We start from the raw sequence: 16,553 nt of genomic DNA, 5'->3' as shown, positions 1-16,553 counted from the left end.
GCGGGTGGGCGTGGCTAGAGGGCGTATTGGGTGAGGGGAAGAAGCGGGGCTATTAACCGCCGTTGTGAGGTGGCGGGGGGATTTCTTGGTGGGGGGGGAGATTTGCGCGCGCGAAAGGGGAAAGGGAGGCGGGATCAAGGGCGGGGCGAAGCCGAAAGGCTTCTGTTCTCCATCCGCCCCTCTGCTAGCCGCTGCCGGCGCTCCCGGCCGCCGAAGCCGTTGATTGACAAGTCCAGGAGAGCCAGGCGACGAATGAAAAGGGGAGGCGAGAGCCAACTCGCGCGCCTGTAACTGACAGCGCGGGAAGGATGCGCTGCCGCAGACGCGCCCGACCGCTGCCGGCGCCCATCCTTCGGAAGGAAGGCCTCTCTCCTTAAACTGGCAGCCTTATTAGTCCTTCTTTTAGCTAACCTCGACCGTTTATTTATGGCCTTTCTGGGGCTCGGGGAGACAGCTCCCCCCCCCCCCGCAGGATACGAATTCAGAGGAGTATTTTTGGCGGGGGATAGGCGGGGCTTGAACCCTGGCTTGTGATTGGTTGTAGTGCAGCGCGCTGCATATGGGAAGTGTAGTGCTCGAGAGAGCCCGCGCGTGCGCAATGCTAGACAGGTGCTTTGCTGTAAATTGAACCTAGATTGGATTGAGGCTCCTTAATCTCTTGCTGTGAGCTGTCATTTCTCTGCTACAGGTTGCGAGCGTGGGAGTTAACCTTGCTGTTGTTTTCTGAACTTTAGAAGGAAAGAAGAGTGCAGAGTGAAGGTCATTTTGGCAGTTTTTTCTTTAGAAGCAGTTGGAAGCATCTGCAGCAGAAGTGGGATACCTGTGGCCCTCCAGAAGTTGTAATACAGCTCCCGTCATCCTTTCTGGCTGAGGCTAATAAAAAGTTGGAGTCTTAACACCATCTGGAGAGCTGCAAGTTCCTTATCCCTGCTCTACAGGTTGAATTTCTGAACAACCAAAATCTAGAATATTCTTTCAGTTTGTTTATGGCAGGTGTGGCAAGGTCCAGACCCAGAAGACAGAAATATAAAGAAATTCAAATAAGAATTCCAACAAGGGTGTAGCAGGCACTCTGGTTTACATTTCTTCAGGTTCATATACAGACTCTGGAACTGTTTTAGTTCAGGAGATGCCATGGTTCAGAAGGAAAGTACCCATTATGTGGTAGTTCCATGACTGGATCTCCTGGTGCTTTTTCAAGCATGCAGCTGTTTGTAGGAGGGGTTTTGCCACACACACAAACACAGCATAGTAGCAGGGAGAAGGAATCGAATAACAAATTTCAGGTCCCCTATCTGCAGGTTTATGAGAATGATAGTCTGTAATTTCCTTGCATCTTGGGGGTCTTCTTAGGCAGTAGCCTATGTAACAACCTTCACTATCTTTGGGCTTCCAGGAGATTCAAGCCTCTGAGGTGAGATCTGGAGAACCTGTGGCTGCAAGCTCAGTTACTGTCGTGCTTTCACTGCCACATTTACCGCTTTGAGAGCTGTTGGAAAATGCCAACCCAGCACTATTCACTGATCTCATCTAGATGATCTGGTTAGCGCCGTTTTATGCCCACCATCTTCCTGAGCTCTGCAGTGTGCTTAATTAGTCATAGAATCATAGAACTGTAGAGTTGAAAGGGACACGAGAAGTCGCGCAGTCTAATCCCCCTGCAATGCAGGAATCACAGCCAAGGCATCTGTTACTATTAGATATTAGTCACTTGTTTCACAGATGTCCCCAAGCAACTTAAAAACATATTTAAAAACATAACCGTAAGTACATTATAAAATTAACACATTAAAAAAGGCATATGATTGATTGATTTATTACAGCCATTGGCCCATATCTAAAAACAATACATCAAAATTTATCCATAAACAATACAATTTAAACAGTTCCAAGTTAAAACACCCCTATAAAACCAATTTTACTTCAATTAAGTAAACTATACACAATAAGCTCCCTCTATGTCAACCGCAATTCAAATCCCTCAGATTTTGGGGGATATGCGTCTTAGTTCTGGCACTTATTGATGGTTCTTAAGTTTGGCTAAGCTGTCAGAGTCATACAGTGATCCATTTCTCCTCTTATGAAATAAGACATTAATCAGGTATCTAGCGATTGCAAGCGATCTACTTGAGTCTTCGTCGCTTAATAAGTATATTATTTGGGCTTCCTGAGGTCTGTCAGCTATTCTCGATAAATATGGGGCCAGAAACTTGGACCGTGAAGCCGAATGTAAAGGACAACAGAAGATTATATGATATAATGATTCTATAGATCCACTTTTACAGTCACAGAGGAGTGAGATCTGTCCGTTGGAGAGTCTGTTGCCCAACACATTTGATGGGAAAACATTGAATCTAGCCTTTATAAAGGCGTACCTGTGCATCACCACAGATAAGGTAGTTAAATAAGATGGAAGTTTCGTTGGTGGTGTTAAGCCAAGGTTTATCGGCGAACAGGTACCACCACCTGTCGCAATATTAAATTGTAAATCCATCTCCTCTAATTTGTGAGTTATAATTCTCTTGGCAGAAATTAAATCCAATGTTAGTAGTTCAGATGGAGATAGTCCTAAGGACACAAGTTTCCCATGTATTATTTTTGCCCAAGGGCTAGGGAAGTCGTCTCTCCAGAGACACTGTATCAAGTGGAGATTTGGAAGTTTATGCCATAGTGCCAACCAGTAACAGAGGATGCATTTCCATAATGTGGTTTCTAGAGATATAACATTTAGTTCGAGTCATATAGCAGTATTGCCTGCACACCTGGGTAATTTTAGCAACCTTCTTAGCAGCTGGTTTTGGATTACCTCCAATTGGGTTAGATTAACAAAGGACCCCCATATTGGGATTGCATATGCTATTGTTGCAATCACCTTTGCCTTGAAAACTTTTAACACTGATGGAATATGGAAAGCCCCATCTGAAAAGAAAAAACGCAGTAGCGCAAAGGAAAGGGCTTTAGCTCTATTTAATACATATGCCAGATGGACCTTCCAGCCCATGTTGTGTTGGAGAAGGACTCCCAAGTATTGAAAAAAGGCATACAAAACATAAAGATATACAAAACAACGCCACCCTCCCCCCATAACAACCCCATGAAGCTTTGGCAGCATACTAACAGCACAAACCATCCTAAACCTGGTGCTGAAAATAAGTTAGCGAAGGCACCAGGCACACCTCACTGGGGAAAGATAGGGAGCAATAACTAAAAATACTCTCTCCCTTCTTATATTCATCCAAGGTTTCCTCAGAGATGAGATTGGGAGAATGCCATCAGATGAGGATCTCAGGATATGGTTAGATTTATATTGGAAGAGGTGTTTCAGAAGATCCTGAGCCATAAAGAGCTGTAAAGGTCAAAATCATAATTTTGAGTTGGGCCCAGAATCATACAACCATATGATTCTAGCTGTAACAGAATTGGTGTTATGATATTGGTGTTCGTCTCAAACCTCTTAATAACTGGGCAGCTGCATTATGCACTAATTGAAGCTTCTGGACCATTTTCCCATATAAAGCTCATTGCGATAGGGCTATCTTGAGGTTGCCAGAGCATAGTTTGCTGCAACCAAATTATTCCTATCCAGATATGGTCATATTTGGGCCACCAGCATAAGCTGTTGGAAGGCACTGGGCTTCAAGTAAGAGCAATGGATCCAGGCAAAGCCATAAACTATGAGCCTGTTCCTTCTGAGACAGGCCTCACACCACTCAGCTGGCCAGAGGAACCACCCACTAACAGTATCTCAGTTTTGTTCAGATTAAGCTTAAATTTTTCACCTTTTACCCAGTCCATTATTGCAACCAGGCACTGATTCAGTACATCCACTGCTTCACCTACAGAAAAGAAGAAATAACAGCTGTGTGTTATCAGCACGGGTGGCACTGTGGTTTAAACCACTGAGCCTCTTGAGCTTGCTGTTTGTGAGGTTGGCAGATCAAATCCTTGAGCACCCTTTGCTCTGTCCCAGCTCCTGCCAACCTAGCAGTTCGAAAAAGGCACACCAGTGCATGTAGATAAATAGGTACCGCTACGGCGGGAAGGTAAACGGCGTTTCCATGCGCTCTGGCACTCGTCACGGTGTTCCATTGTGTCAGAAGCGGTTTAATCTTGCTGGCAACATGACCCAGAAAGTTGTCTGTGGGCAAACACCAGCTCCCTCAGCCTGAAAGCGAGATGAGCGCCGCACCCCTTAGTCGCCTTTGACTGGACTTAACTGTCCAGGGGTCTTTTACCTTTACCTATCAGCATACTTGTGACAACACAGTCCACTCAGCAATTGCATGCAGATATTGAACAACATGGGGGACAAAAGAGAACTTCTGGCTCCAGTGAAGGCCTCTTCTGGAATGGTCTTACTACTTCTCCTTCAGGTGGCCTTGGACTACTACTTGAAGTGAAATGTAATTTGCACAAAGCATGTCCTAAGCCAGGGATGGCCAAACTTGGCCCTCCAGCTGTTTTGGGACTACAACTCCCACAATCCCTAGCTAACAGGACCAGTGGTCTGGGATGATGAGAATTGTAGTCCCAAATAAACTGGAGGGCCGAGTTTGGCCATCACTGTCCTAAGCCATTAGAAGAAACTAGCAAAGAAGAAAAGTAGTTTTTTTTACTTTTAATAGGAAATACCTTTCTGCCCAGGTATTTCTGCCCACCTTTAAAAGTGTGTGTAGATTCAATGTGAAGAGAAGGGGGCAGGTTCATGTCTACTATCCCTTCATGACAACTTAAATCATGACCATAATAATAATAATAGTAATAATAATAACAATAATAATTTATTATTTGTACCCCGCCCATCTGGCTGGGTTTCCCCAGCCACTCTGGGCGGCTTCCAACAAAGATGAAAAATACACTAAAATGTCACATATTAAAAACTTCCCTGAACAGGGCTGCCTTCAGATGTCTTCTGAATGTCAGGTAGTTGTTTATCACTTTGACATCTGACCAAAATTCCTTTGATTAAAATCACACTTGGAGAGGAGGTTGCTTCCTGTTACTCTATACAGCAAAGCAGGCCAGGAGCATAGGCAGCTACTGCTGAATGTTCCAACATTCCTTAACGTAAAACCTTTTCTGAAGAATGATTGCTGCAGTTGCCACTTTTTCCTGGCAGGTGTCCTTTCCCATCAACAATTAGGAAATAGGCAGACTTCAACAGGTGATACTTTTCTCAGCATGGAGGTGCAGTTTGCAGGATTTTCTCCTGCCAAGCAGCTGTTAAAGGCACAAGCATTTTGCCGAGACAAACCCATGGAGGATAAGATCCATGGCTACTAGTCATAATGGCTATATTTCTTCCGGTATCTGAGCCAGTATGCTGTCTTATAGGCAGAACAGCACTATTATGTTCATCTGCATGTCCATTGTGAGAACAATGCTGGACGTGGTAGGGCTGAGATAGGGCTCTTTCTTTGTCCTTAACTGGGGGAAAGTGGGCACTTTATAGTGGGGTACTGCAAACTCTCAGATAAAGTATTTTGTAGCAAAAGAGATTTTTTGTGATTCAGTTTTATGGGTAATTGGAACTTATGCTGAAATCCTATACAGTGGTACCTCTAGATACGAACGGGAGTATTCGCACGGTGCTAGATATGGGCATTATCCAACTAAATCGATCCACTAACTACCATAACGACATGCACTTGTGCAACAGAACTTCCCCTCGCTCTCCTCTCCCTGTGCCCTCCACACAGATCCCAGATCTGCTCTGGAGGAATGGGGGGAAACTCAAAACAGATTTAAGAAGATACAGGAATGCGTGGGGAGAGGAAAGGAAGAGCTTTCCCTTGCATAGCCAAAAGCATTTCCTGAGGATCTGTTTAGTTAGATACTGCCCAGTGGACAGTGGTGCGGGTTGGTTTTTTTTGACATTGATTAGAATGTTTTGGAACATGGATACATCTCTAGGGCTGTAAGTAGTGTTAGCCATGGTGTGCTTCCATGAATGTCATAGCCAAATGTTTCAAAGTCTAGAGGTAATAATGATTAGCAGTGACTGTGGACATGGAGTTAATTCCCACTAACCCATTTCAACCAACACCTCAGTTTTGAACACATTTAAATTGCAAGTCCCATTGACTTCCAGTCCGTCATCTTCCCAGGGTACAGTTGTGACTTAACGTTTTTCTTCTGTTGTAAGGGGAAATTGAGAGCAATATCTTAAGAAAATGTCCCTGTTCTTTCATAGTGGTCATGCTTGTTTTTTCTTTGATTGAATTATGACAGACACATGAGAAGTGCTTTTCGTGTGACAGAAAAACAGAGTTTCTTTTTTTTTAAAAAAAAAAATCAAATTATAAATCATATCAAAATTCTTGCTTTTTCTTCAAGGTTTAGTTATTATGTGCGAGAGAAAAGAAAATTGCTTTCTGATACTCCTTGGAATTATGTGATGCTTGAAAACGTCGTTGCTAAGAAATAAAAGAGTTCAACCTCTTTTACTTGGAGGTGGGAAAAGAGCATGGCCATGAACAGATCTCCATCTGCCTAAGAAGTGCACCTTGATTTATGGTTGTGTATACGTATTTTTTATCTTGGAGCACAAGCAGAGTTGTCTGACATCAAAGGCAGCTTTCTTAGGCTGCAATTTATTGTACTTTGCTAGCACCAGTAGCTGCATGTTTCTGCAAGCAATCCACAAAGGTGGACAGAACTAATTTGACACCATGTAACCCAGACACTTTAGTCTACCAGTGAAGAACTACTAAAGTGTTTTTATGTCAAAGTTGTATCTCCTATAATGGTAGATAACAACTGTAAACTACCCAGACGCTTCAACAGCTTTTGACTGCTCTGAAAGCTCAACAGGAAATCCTAATTCAACTGATGTGGTTTCCTGCTGAAATGCATGTTTGTCATGACAAATGAAGGAACGCCGTGCCAAAGCCATTAAGCTAGTTGCAGCGAAGACACCATTAAGCTAAAAAGATGGGTCTTAACCCAGTCTAACTTGGTATACAAAAAACTTGTTGCATTATTTAAATGTTCAGAAAAGTGGGCATAAAAGTGAACTGTGAATCTGTGTATGCTGAAATATGAACATTAACAGCGCACTCTATCTTCATTAAAATAAATGGAGGTTTGATCAGTTTAACAGGATGTGGTCTGAACTCTTCGAAGATGGGGGTGAAGAGCGATGAGAAAAAACAAACACTGCTGTACATTTGCCCAAACCAAGGGACTACATGGGAAGCTTAATCTGCTATTTAATCTATATTGTTATAAAGTCAATTTATAATCCACCTTTCTATATATAGCACCCAAGACAGGTAGCAACTGTGATAATAATGCAAAAAGAAAAAGACAATCACAACATTTTTTTAAGCATCAGTAATAGTACGATTGGAAAGAACAGATCAAACCACTCAAAAACACCAATGGTCACATTAAAGCATATTTAGATGAGCTATAAATAAAAAAAAGAAACACTGATATTAGTTCTATCACTTGTCTTCCCAAGTGATAGAAGAAGCAAAGATCACCAGTGTAAAAACAATGATTCTTCAACATCAGCTTTGTTGGACTGGTCATGTACGGATGCCTGATGATCGTCTTCCAAAGCAACTATATTCCAAACTTAAGAATGGAAAGTGTAATGCTGGTGGTCAACAAAAGAGGTTTAAAGACTGTCTCAGGGCAAATCTAAAAAAATGTATAAACACTGACAACTGGGAAACACTGGCCTGCGAGTGCTCCAGTTGGAGAACAGCCTTTACCAAAGGTGTCATGGGCTTTGAAGACACTTGAACTCAGGGCGCAAGGGAGAAACGTGCTAAGAGGCACACTTGACAAATCCACACCATTATCAACTCCTGCCCAGAAACTAATGTCCCCACTGTGGAAGGACGTGTGGATCCAGAATTGGCCTCCACAGTCACTTACGGACTCATTGTTAAAACCGTGTTTAAGGAAGACAATCTTACTCGGCTACGAATGATCGCCAAAGAAGAAGAAAGAAAGAAACCAGTTAAATGAGACATTCACTTTTGAGACAAATTTATCACAATACACATGTTTACCAGCTGACCAATGGACAGATGTCTGCTCTATTTATCCCTCTATTTATGGCTGTTTCTTGTGTGTGATTCTCTGCTCCACTACGTGTATTGCTGCAATAATTTCAAAAATGTTACACAAATGATCACCCATCTGCTACTGTGAAGTTATCCCTATTTAACATAAATTTCACCTCTAATTATCATTGCCTGTAATTTTTGCATGTCATTGCCATTTCAACTCCTCTTTTTACATTGCTGCCAGCTAAGATTTCACTTCATATATCCAACAAAGTAGACTTGAGTCCAAGCAAGCCTATACACCCTTAGCTGAAGCATGAGTGCTAGAGTATTCCTATCTCTCCTTCCTTGTTGGGCAGGAAGAACTGTATTCCATATTACATGGTAAAATTCACCCTGAAATATACTCAAGAGTCGAGTAGTGATTTCATGCTCTTTATTGCAGCTTGTAGAAAACAGTGAATGGATTTCTCCCCAAACCTCTGGCTTTATATACATTATTTACACAATGTGTCCCGCATGATTGGCTGATTCTGCTCCCCTCCTGGAGCCTGATTGGGCTGCTCCTGCAGGCCAATCAGGTTGCTGCATTCTAGGATCCTACCTGCCTATTGTTCTAGGACCCAAGCTCAGTACATAACACCCCCTTATAGAGGACTGGTCCTGTGGAGAGAGGTTTAGAATGCTCCTTCAAGCATCCAGACCTTTCCCACCTGAGATGCCCACCTGTTGCAACATCCACTTTTGAGACACATACCGCCTCACAGAGCAAGGATTCCCCTCCTTCTGTTAGGGGAAAAAACACATGACTATGGATACCCACTGAAACCATTTTAACTTCATTACCCACAGATGTTCAAGGCCCATGACACAGTACAATAGACTATACTGGGCCACCATGATGGTGATAAACAGGCTTTTAGGATTCTGAAGATGCATTCCATGTGGAATCCCTGTGACTTATACCCCTAGAAGGTTTCCACAGAGTAGTGGATGCACTATTATGTACAATAATGTTCCCATAGGGAAAAAAATGTTCCCATAGGCTAGCATAACACAAAGTGATCACCTTACCTCACACCAGCCCACTCAATCACTTCGATCTGTGGAACTGACGCTACTACAGGTGCCACATGATATCGGTTCCATATTTGTAAGAACTCGATTTTTTAGCGTGGCAGTGCCTACACTTTGGAAATGCCTGCCTATTGAGATCAAGTAGGCAGCTTTTCATCATCATCATCATTATTAGAATGTATATACTGCCCTATACCCAGGGGTCTCAGGGCAGTTCACAGAATAAAATCAAGATATAAAACCACAAAATATATCATAAAAATAAAAACAACAACCCAAAAGCCAAGGGCTGCCCCCCAAAAAACACGCACACAAAGGGCATTGGATGTAAATCGGATCAATCAAGGCCTGGTTAAAAAGGAACGTTTTTGCCTGGCATCTAAAGGTGTATAATGAAGGTGCCAGGCGAAATTCCCTGAGGAGAGCATTCCACAGACGGGGACCCACTGCAGAGAAGGCCCATTCTCGTGTTGCCACCCTCCAGACCTCTCGAGGAGGAGGCACACGAAGAAGGGCCTCAGAAGGTGATCACAGGGTCTGGGAAGGTTTACACAGAAAGAGGCAGTTCTTGAGGTATTGTGGTCCTGAGCTGTTTAAGTCTTTATAGGTCAAAACCTGTACTCTTTTCGGTACCTGCTGAAAACATTCTCATTTAGACAAGCCTACCCAGATGCTTAGGAAGTTGAGGTAATTGTAAACTAATTTTGAGTATTTTTACTTTTGTATGTTTTAACATAAGGTTGTGACTTTTTCTTGATTTCACTGTTTTGTTTGTTTTTACGATCAAATAGTGCATAAATTTTGTAAAATTTGAATGAAGTTGTCAAGTGAACCCTTGTGGCCCAGCACAGACAAGGCGTTTTTTAGTTGCTTTTGGCACGACCCTCAGTCCACTTGCCGGTCACCAAGGCTGTGTCCCTGGCATGTGCACACACTGTTTGCCAATAGCCGCCCCCTCCTCAAATTAAAAGGAAGGTGTTTCCGACTAAACATTAGGAAGAACTTTCCGGCAGTAATAGCTGTTCGACGGTGGGATGGGCCACCTCAGAAAGTAGTGGACTCTCCTTCATTGAGGCTTTTAAACATAGTTTGGATGGCCATCTGTCAGTGATTGTTTAACTGTTTTCTACATTGCAAAGGTCAAACTAGAGGACCCTTGCAATCCCTTCCAATGCTACAGTTCTATGATTCTATGACCCTCTTAATGTTCTAACTAACTTTTTGCCAACTCCCTCATACAGTGGTACCTCGGGTTACATACGCTTCAGGTTACATACGCTTCAGGTTACACACTCCACTAAGCCAGAAATAGTGCTTCAGGTTAAGAACTTTGCTTCAGGATGAGAACAGAAATCGTGCACTGGCGGCGCAGCAGCAGCAGGAGGCCCCATTAGCTAAAGTGGTGCTTCAGGTTAAGAACACTTTCAGGTTAAGGACGGACCTCTGGAACAAATTAAGTACTTAACCCAAGGTACCACTGTATTTTAACAATTTTAACAGAAGAAAGCCCATGCTGGGTATAATGCCTGCTTTTTGTATGTATTTATATTGCATGTATGGGATGCGGGTGGCGCTGTGGTCTAAACCACTGAGCTTTGGGCTTGCCGATCAAAAGGTCGGTGGTTCGAATCCCTGCAATGGGGTGAGCTTCCATTGCTCGATCCCTGCTTCTGCCAACCTAGCAGTTTGAAAGCACCCCAAAAAGTACAAGTAGATTAATAGTTACCGTTCTGGCGAGAAGGTAAACGGCATTTCCGTGCACTGCTCTGGTGTCGGTGTTCCGTTGCGCCAGAAGCGGCTTAGTCATGCTAGCCACATGACCCGGAAAAACTGTCTGTGGAGCGGACAAACGCCGGCTCCCTCGGCATGTAAAGCAAGATGAGCGCTGCAACCCCAGAGTCGTTTGCGACTGGACTTAACTGTCAGGAGTTCCTTTAACTTTTTTATATTGTTTGTATGGGGTGAGCATGGACTACATAATTGTATTAGCTTCACATAGGAATAAAAGCTGCGAGCACAGACTCGGTGGTGAGATGTTTTATCTGCAGCTACGAAATAAAAACGGCGATCATCTGTGTTCCAGAGCAGCATAAAAGAGCTACCAAAGCAGCTGATTTATTGTGCCACTGGCATAGCCTGCATTTAAAGCTGGCATGGACATATATGTTCACATTTCCACTCTGTGGGGATGCCATTAGTACAGTGGCTCTGAAACCTTTTAGAAAGGGCAAATATTGAATCTCTGTTCATGATCTTCCTATTAAAGACAACCCCTTGGCACCTCTTACATCACAGTTTCCAATGCTCACTGTAGGAAATAGCATGAAGTGGGTGAAAACAAAAGTAAAGAAATGAGGTTTCCTTTTGTCATTGGGAGGCAATGTTAGACCAAACTATTTCCTGTCATTTAAAGTGGAACAAGTGTGCAGTCTCTCCACTCAAAAGGATAGATCCAGTAAATCTATTTACTAATATGCTCACGTTACATAAAAGGCCAGCATATTTAAGCCTGTTTTGCATGATTATTTAGGTGGCCAAACAATACTTTATACTCTACTCCAATTTTTTGCGGTCGACGGAGCCTCCCACATCCCTTCTGCATTGAAGGTGTACCACGCAAAAGTGGTTTCCACCCTCTGTTATGCTGCCCCGCTCTGGGCCCCAGGGTCCAATTTAACATCGCTGGGGACATTGCAGAATCAGTTTCTCCGTCGCCTCCTGAAACTCCCCATGTGTGTGAGCAACGCAGCCATACATCTGGAGTTAAGGATTGCATCATTGGAGACTGTCATCTGGAAGCGAGTCTTTGGCTACTGGCTGTCCAGCTGGCATAGGCTTCCCGACCATTACCTCTTTCAGTGCCTCTGGCGGGATGACTTTGTTAATCCATGGGTAGGAAAAATCCATGCCAAACTTCTGAGCATCGGAATTTCCCCAGCGGACTCCTTAAAGATGAACCTACGCTCAGCCAAAAGCCTTATCGAGCAAAGATTAGCAGACATTGAAAATCAACACAACCTCTCCAGGGGTGGGGGTGTCTGCTCCCCCAGGTATCACGGAATAACCCCACCACTTGGCCTTCCATCATACATCTCATCTCTTTCATCTGTACCACACCGACTTGCATTTATTCGTGCAAGGTTCAATGTTTTTCCATCGAACCTGCTGAGCCACAGATTTTCCAAGGGTTTGGTGTCTCCGCTATGCGAGTGTGACGGGAAAACAGTTGAATCTCTTCCACATATAATGTTCAACTGTCCCTTACATAGCATAGCCAGGACTAAATTCCTGGGTCCTGCTTTACTGCGCTTGGTTGGCAGACCTGTTGAGTCACATGCCACACTGCTTTTGCAGGATACAGATCCTTCTGTAACTCTGCAGGTGGCGAGATTCCTGAATGCAGTTATCTCACACACAAAAACCATCAAAAAACAACAACAACAACAAAAACTAATCGGACAGTTATGATGAGAGTGCATGACGGATCTCGTCTCCAGTTTTCCTTTTTCTGTGAACCCTCCCTTGGATCTTTCCGGGCCCCAAGCTGTTATTTGTCACTGCTCAATGACACACCCTTGCATAGTGGTGTTCACCTTCTGTTGTTAGATATATTGGTTTTTATGCTTCTGTGCTTTTATGTTCGTACATACTTTATGGGCTAATAGCCGTATAAATAAAGAATTAATTTGAATTAATTTAGGTGGCCAAAGCATTTCTACCTGGCCTCTTGGGAAAGGTTTGCTAATAATTTCAAGAGTAAGGGGGAAGTAATGTTTTCAAGGTGTAAGTGCTGGCGATAGCCCTCACCTGCTCTCCAAGAATTGTCAAAGGTTATAGAAAGAGGCTCTGAGATTACATCTGCAAGCTCCTTTAGTAGCCTTGGATGCAGTTCATTAGGTCCTGGAGATCTGAATTCATTCAAAGTAGCCAGGCATTCCTTTACCATCTATCTTGGGCACAGGGACATACCTAGGGGTTAGCCAGGTTGATGCCCACCAAAATCATGCCTCTCCACTTTGGCTCCGAGTGGCAGAGCACCCAGTAGGGCAGCCAGGGTGCAAGGGAACCTAGAAATACCTCTTCTTGGGCTACAACTCCTTCTCTGCATCATTTATCCTATTATCACCAGGTTGGGCACTGCTTTCCTTTTGGATGAAGACAGATTTAAAGTAGGTGTTGAGCAGTCACTCAAAAGCAGATGCCTCTTTTCTTTCTAGTTGGAATTGTTTACAATTTAAGAACCATCCACCACGAACTCCATGGGATCTCACTCTGTAGTTCCTTAAGCTGTTTGAAATCAACTTTTTAAAAGTCCAGATGGAACTCACTCTTCCCCTTGAATCCCAAGAAGATGTGGTCACTTCCTCCCAGGGTTCCCACTACATCCATCTCATTGACTAGTTCTTCCCTGTTGGTGAGGACAAGGTCTAAGATAGTTACCGTATTGGCCCGAATATAAGCCATACCTGAATATAAGCTGCAACTTTATAATGGGGGGGGGGGCAAGAAAAAATACTTGAATACAAGCTGCTCCATTTCTCACTGGGGGCGGGGGGGGGGGGGAGCTGTGCTGCATTGCTGGCCTTTCCCCTTCCTTCCTCACTCTCTTCCTGGCCTTGGGGGAGAGGACAGGGGACTATGTATGGGGCAGGAGCAGCTTTGCCATGCTCCTGGCACTGTTTGTCCCGGTGAATATAGGATATGGGTGAATATAGGAAATGGAACACATGGTTTTGTCCTATTTCACCCATTGGCAGGGGTGCCAAGTTGAATAAAATGGGGGGAGGGTTAAATCCTCCCCTGCATAATCAATCACATGATGTGTTGATGGTGCAATGGCCATCAACTTTGGGACAGCCCGCCCCAAATATTTTACTGGGGGGCCCGAAGGGACCTTGGCCCCTAGGAGTTGGCTCCTATGACTGGCAGAATGTTCCATGGGCACATTTGGACAATTCTGTCAGCCCATCTGTCATGCCATGCCAGCGTAGTGTGGCTTCCACCAAATGCCATAGCACTCCCAGCCAGCATTATTTGAGTTTAGGATTGCTCTGAAAGATGTTCAATATGTGCAAGTCTAAGCTTTGAAAAATAATAATCAGGCATCTTCTGGGGGAAATAAGTGTGAGCAAGTAAGTAAGTAGGACTGACAATGCAATGAATTCGCTTCCCCTTTTTTGAATGCTTTATATCATAAACTTGAAATTCTTTTCAAATAGGTTTTTGGAAGCAGCATGGAATTGATCGCTGAGCCTTAAAAAAAAGAAAAAGAAAACAGTATATATATTTTCTGTATCTTGTTCCACAGGGAGTCTTCCTTTAAGGGGAGAAATTCATATCTTTTCCATCTCTTTGAACTCTGTAAAATACCCTCTGGGTCAGTTATCAAAGGAGAGGCAGAGTTCTTTACAGTTGTCTTACTAAAGGAATTACAGGGTTCTCCAAGAAGGTGATATGCTCTGGAGCGCCGTAACGCCCACATCAATAATATTAAATAGAATTTTCTATTAACAGGAAATCCTGTTAAGGATTAACTTCTGGTCTCAGTCTGATTCCATCTAGTCTTTTAGTTACATCTTGTCCTCCGAGACAGTCTTTGAGCAGAAAAGACTTGATTCGCTTAGGTAGTAGCATACCATTTCTTTGCTGCCAGCAATGATACAAGTGTTTTTGCTCAGAATGAAAAAAAATAATGTCCACATCCTCAGATATTTCTTTTATGAGTTTAAATCTCTGGATGGATTTTGTGATATAATTTTGGGGTACACTTCCACCCCATGTCCTGTAGCTTCTGTTAGGAACATTTTGAACTGTAAGCCAGGAGTAGCCAATGTACTCCCCACCCTGAGTTGTTAGACTACAATTCCCATCATACCTGACTTTTGGCCATGCTGACTAAGGCTGTTGGGAGTTGGAGTTTCCCATTCTGCCACACAGCAGAAGATCTTGGTTGTTGATGTTGCGGTTTTACACTTGGTTGTGTCAGTGCATTTGTAGAATCTAGTTTTCACAATGGTGTTTTCCTGATTTGATCAGGCCATGTGGTTGAACTGAGGACACCCAGTTCAAGGAGGAAATAGTTTAATTATTTTTTTACAAATCACACACGCACACAAGCTTCTGGGGATGAAGCAGCTGGCATCCCCTCCTCAGGCCTGTGCTCTGAGCCTTGACTGCGTGACGAGGCCCCAGGCCCCGCAGTTCCCTCAGAAACAAACTCACAGACACGAACATGTTGGGTTAATGGGATAAATTTGGCCACAACTGTACAGTGCTACCTCGGGTTAAGTACTTAATTCGTTCCGTTTGGCAAGAATGTATAGCTTGCTGTTGGAATGGAATACACAAGACGAAATGGTTAAATCTGTAATGATTAAGTGGGCACAGGACATTGGTCATAATATTTTGTTTGCTGACTGGGAAAGGTTATGGACCACCGGTATGAAATTCACGGCATGTAATGCCCTGAGAGAGAACATTATGAAAATGATTTATAGGTGGTACATGACCCCTTCATGGATCACTGCCTTGCCGTGGCGAAGGGGCTTGAAGAACTCAGAGAAGCTATGAACTATGCCGAGCAGGGCACCCAAGATGAACAGGTCATAGTGGAGAGTTTTGACCAAACGTGATCCACCTGGAGGAGGAACCGGCAAGCCACTCCAGTATCCCTGCCAAGAAAACTCCATGGACAAAGACAACAGGCATATAAAAGATATGACGCTGGAAGATGAGCCCCTCAGGTCGGAAGGCGTCCAACATGCTACTGGGGAAGAGCGGAGGGCAAGTACAAGTAGATCCAGAGCTGATGAAGCGGCTGGGCCAAAGCCGAAAGGACGCTCAGTTGCGGATATGCCTGGAAGTGAAAGGAAAGTCCAATGCTGTAAAGAAAAATATTGCATAGGAACCTGGAATGTAAGAACCATGAACCTGGGTAAGTTGGAGGTGGTCAAAAATGAGATGGCAAGAATAAATATTGACATCCTGGGCATCAGTGAACTAAAATGGACGGGAATGGGTGAATTCAGTTCGGATGACCATCATATCTACTACTGTGGGCAAGAAACCCGTAAAAGAAATGGAGTGGCCCTCATAGTCAACAAAAGAGTGGCGAAAGCTGTACTGGGATGCAATCTCAAAAATGATAGAATGATCTCGATACGAATCCAAGGCAGACCTTTTAACATCACAGTAATCCAAGTTTATGCACCAACTACTTGTGCTGAAGAAACTGAAATTGACCAATTCTATGAAGACTTACAAGACCTTATAGAAGTGACAACAAAGAAGGATGTTCTTCTCATTATAGGGGATTGGAATGCTAAAGTAGGGAGTCAAGAGATAAAAGGAACAACTGGCAAGTTTGGCCTTGGAGATCAAAACGAAGCAGGGCAAAGGCTAATAGAGTTCTGTCAAGAGAACAAGCTGGTCATCACAAACACGCTTTTCCAACAA

At 43.6% G+C, this 16,553-nt stretch overlaps 1 long non-coding RNA gene across 1 annotated transcript; it reads left to right on the top strand.

The window, feature by feature from the left end:
- The first annotated feature begins 96 nt into the window (after window positions 1-96).
- LOC310828254 lies at window positions 97-7,307 on the top strand. The gene is made up of 2 exons (XR_014556786.1): window positions 97-938; window positions 6,337-7,307. It is a non-coding gene; the product is annotated as an uncharacterized lncRNA (long non-coding RNA).
- The last annotated feature ends 9,246 nt before the right edge of the window (window positions 7,308-16,553 follow it).

This window comes from Podarcis gaigeae (assembly GCF_964106915.1).
Source record: "Podarcis gaigeae genome assembly, chromosome: 12".
Taxonomy (NCBI): Eukaryota; Metazoa; Chordata; class Lepidosauria; order Squamata; family Lacertidae; genus Podarcis; species Podarcis gaigeae.
This window is presented reverse-complemented; position numbering and strand designations above follow the sequence as displayed.